We start from the raw sequence: 4496 nt of genomic DNA on the forward strand, positions 1-4496 counted from the left end.
AACCCCACCACAAATACACTAAACTAAGAACACTCTAGGACAGAAAGCATGGGACGAAAGATGACAACTATCAGCGTAGTTTGGATGACAGAAAAGGGACAAATAGTAACTCAGAGTGAAAGAAACTTGTAAAGAGCTACAAAAAGACATTTAAAAGAGGTATCTTTCAATCTTTGGCTTTGAGATATGTTAGTCTAGTGGTTGGGGTACCAGATAGGAAAGGTACTTGAGGAGGTTTACCATTTAAGTCATGTATTTCACTTATCTTGCTTTCAGTTTTTTTCTTTCTTTTCTTTTTTTTTTTTTTCAGACAGGGTCTCAATCTGTCACTGGGCTGGAGTGCAGTGGCATAGTCTAGCTCACTGCAGCCTTGACCTGTGGGGTTGATTTTTCTTTTTCTTTGTAAATCTCTTTCATAGCTAGTTAGAACTTTATTCCTTTCGAGTGGCAGGAGCCAAAGCAGCAGCGCAGGTTGTCCCCTTTCCCCTCCCCTTCCCCTCTCCAGTTGCCTTCCCGGGCCCCCTACACTCCACAGTCCCGGTCCCGCCATGTCCCAGAAACAAGAAGAGAACCCTGCGGAGGAGATCGGCGAGGAGAAGTGGGACACGCAGGAAAAAGAAGGTATTCTCCCTAAGAGAGCTGAAGAGGCAAAGCTAAAGGCCAAATACCCAATAGGACAAAAGCCTGGAGGCTCTGACTTCCTCATGAAGAGACTCCAGAAAGGGTAAAAGTACTTTGACTCAGGAGGCTACAACATGGCCAAAGCTGAGATGAAGAATAAGCAGCTGCCACGTACAGGACCAGACAAGAACCTGGTGACTGGTGACCACATCCCCACCCCACAGGATCTGCCCCAGAGAAAGTCCTCGCTCGTCACCAGCAAGCTTGCGGGTGGCCAAGTTGAATAATGCTGCCTGGGGCTCCTCCAGATCCTGAGATGCTGCCCCACCCCCCCCCACCCCCCCCACACCCGGGTCCTGTGCTGGCTCCTGTCCCTTCTTGCTTTTGCAGCCAGGGGTCAGGAGGTGGCTCGGGTGCGGGCTGGAGAGCCAGCAGCCCTTGCCCGTTGGTGTCCCCGGCACGTGGCGCCCCTTGGGCTGAGCACCAAGACCTTGAACTCTTTTTTTTTTTTTTTAACCTTTTTTCCAAAATAACAATTGGGGAAATCTCATGAAATTCTGGGGTGGGGTGGGAGATAATGGAGGAATATGAATTAGGAGGGTCTTGGAGTGGTTAAAAAAAAAAACATTCCTGACTATCCTTCTTAACCACGTGGCGGTGTGGGGTAGATGTGAGGGGAAGGAAGTGGGGTAGACTAATGAAGAGGGTTTCTAGTTGAGCTCTGTAGATAAATGTCTTGTTTCAGTGTGGTTGGAGACCTGGTGTCAGATGAAAGAAACTCCATGTGCACAGACAGATGCAAACAGCTCCTCTGGTTCTGCAGAGCTAGTTGAGAACTCAACGTTAATCATTTTAAAAAGTACTGTCCTTGAAATAGATTTGCTGTGGGGATCAGTGAGTGTGGGAGAAAGGAGCCATGAGCATGGGGAACTCCACAGAGCCCAAAGGACTTTCTCAGTATTTGAAATAAAACAAAAACCCGTGAAAACACCCCCCTCCAAAAAAAAGAACTTTATTTCTTTCACTCTGAATTACTATTTTTCCCTTTTCTGTCACTCAAAGTATGTTGATAGCTGTCATCTTCTGTTTCATTATTTCTATTTTTCTAGAGTGTTCTTTAGTATATTTGTAGTAGGATTTGGAATAGAGAATAAGTAAGTTTATGTGTAAAATCAAGCTGGTTTTCATGAAGCTTGTAGCTAAAAAAAATTCAAGCTGGTTTTGACTGAAAGTGATGTTTTTATTTAAAACACCTTTCTGCCTTGCATTATGGATACAATGTACAGCAAGGGTCTCCAGCCCCTGGGCCACACACTGGTACCCAATTAGGAACCGGGCCACTCAGCAGGAGGTGAAGGGCAGATGAGTGAGTGAAGCATCATCTGTATTTACAGCCATTCCCCACTGCTCACATTACCACCTGAACTCCACCTCCTGTCAGATCAGTGGCAGCATCAGATTCTCACAGGAGCGTAAATCCTGTTGTGAACTGTGCATGTGAGGAATCTAGGTTGCACATTCCTCATGAGAATATAATGCTTGAGGCCGGGCGTGCTGGCTCAAGCCTGTAATCCCAGCACTTTGGGAGGCCCAGACGGGTGGATCACGAGGTCAGGAGATCGAGACCATCCTGGCTAACACAGTGAAACCCCATCTCTACTAAAAAATACAAAAAAAAAAAAACTAGCCAGGCGAGGTGGCGGGCGCCTGTAGTCCCAGCTACTCGGGAGGCTGAGGCAGGGGAATGGTGTAAACCCGGCAGGCGGAGCTTGCAGTGAGCTGAGATCTGGCCACTGCACTCCAGCCTGGGCGACAGAGCGAGACTCCGTCTCAAAAAAAAAAAAATAAATAAAAAAATATAATGCTTGATGATCTATTGCTGTCTCCTGTCACCCCTAGATGGTACCATCTAGTTGTAGGAAAGCAAGCTCAGGGCTCCCACTAATGTTACATTATGATGAGTTGTATAATTATTTCATTATATATTACAGTATGATACTATAACATGCACAATAAATGTAATGTGCTTGAATCATCCCAAAGTCCTCTGGGTCCTGGGAGAAATCGTCTTCCACAAAATGGGTCGCTGGTGCCAAAAAGGTTGGAAACCATTGATATACAGAGGGAAATGCTGTATTGAGAATTCACATGCCTAGACTTCTCAGAATTGAATGTAATAGAAATAAAAATATTATTTACGTAATATACAATTATTTAAAAAATACATTTGTGTACGTGTGTGTTCCCCCATTAGACTCACAACTCTTTTTGAACTTGTTTATTTTGGGTCTGGAAGGACCCAGACCCGGTTTCTTTTGTTACTTTGTTGACATAATTTTTGTCTTTGAAGATCATCAGTTTCTTAGGTCCATTACCAAGCAGTTTAATGCTCATTTTCTAACATTTTTATTTTATTTTAATTTTGTTTTGTTTTATTATTTTATTTTTTTGTTTTATTTTATTTATTTTATTTAATTTTATTTATTTTAGAGACAGAGTCTTGCTCTGTCACCCAGGCTGGAGTGCAGTGGCGCAGTCTTGGCTCACTGCAACCTCCACTTCCTGAGTTCAAGCAATTCTCCTGTCTCTGCCTCCCGAGTAGCTGGAATTACAGGCACCCGCCACCACACCTAGCTAATTTTTGTGTTTTTAGTAGAGACGGGGTTTCACGATGTTGGCCAGGCTGGTCTCAAACTCCTGACCTCAAGTGATCCACCTGCCTTGGCCTCCCAAAGTGCTGGCATTACAGGCAAGAACCACCGCACCTGGCCCTAACACTTACTTTAAAAGTAAATTTGGCTGAATCTTTGGCTTTCTCCATCCAAATCTGACTTCAAGATCGTTTTCTGGGATTTCAGATTCCATTTTTAGTAAATGATCTGCCTGCCTCACTCAGCCTCCCAAAGTGCTTACAGGCATGAGCCACCACACCCAGCCTGACCTCTTTGAACCTGATTTTTCTAAGTTTTTTTATGTTTTTTGAGACAGTCTCCCTCTATCACCCAGGCTGGAGTGCAGTGGTGCAATCTTGGCTCACTGCAACTTCCGCCTCCCGGGTTCAGACAATTCTTGTGCCTCAACCTCCTGAGTAGGTGGGATTACAGGTGTTTGTCACCACGCCCAGCTAATTTTTGTATTTTTAGTAGAGACGAGGTTTTGCTATATTGGCCAGGCCGGTCTCGAACTCCTGGCCTCTAGTGATGTGCCCACTTTGGCTTCCCAAAGTGCTGGGATTACAGGCTGAGACAGTGCACCCGCCCGACACTCAAGTTTATATGACCTCTCACTTTGGTTTTGTATGTTTTTTGAGAGAGAGGGTCTCACTCTGTCGCCCGGGCTGGAGTGCAGGGGTGCCATCTCGGCTCGCTGCAACCTCCGCCTCCCAAGTTCAAGTGACTTTCCTGCCTCAGCCTCCTTAGTATCTGGGATTACAGGTGGACCACCATGCCCATCTAATTTTTTTATTTTTAGTAGAGATGAGGTTTCACCATGTTGGCCAGGCTGGTCTCAAACTCCTGACCTTAAGTGATCTGTCTGCCTCAGCCTCCCAAAGTGCTGGGATTACAGGCGTGAGCCACCACACCCAGCCTGACCTCTTACTTTAAACCTGATTTTTCCTAAACATCAGAGGAAGAAGCTGTTAATCAGAAGAATTGGAGGAGAAATATGTTTATTTTTCTTCTTGTGAGAGTTGTGATATTATAGAATTGTAAAGCTGGAGCGGTTTTAGAGGTAAAAATAAAAACCCTTTCATTTTGCCACAGATAAAAAAGATATGATGCATTATTTATATATATTTATATAATGATATATTTCTGTGTGACAGAAATGCTCGAAAAGTAGTACTGTATCTTTTTTTTTTTTTTTTTTTTTTT

At 44.4% G+C, this 4496-nt stretch overlaps 1 pseudogene; it reads left to right on the forward strand.

Moving 5' to 3' along the window:
* Positions 1–534: 534 nt before the first annotated feature.
* Positions 535–931, forward strand: LOC108513340 (alpha-endosulfine pseudogene; annotated as a pseudogene).
* The last annotated feature ends 3565 nt before the right edge of the window (positions 932–4496 follow it).

Source organism: Rhinopithecus bieti, unplaced genomic scaffold (assembly GCF_001698545.2).
Source record: "Rhinopithecus bieti isolate Rb0 unplaced genomic scaffold, ASM169854v2 scaffold_30775, whole genome shotgun sequence".
Taxonomy (NCBI): Eukaryota; Metazoa; Chordata; class Mammalia; order Primates; family Cercopithecidae; genus Rhinopithecus; species Rhinopithecus bieti.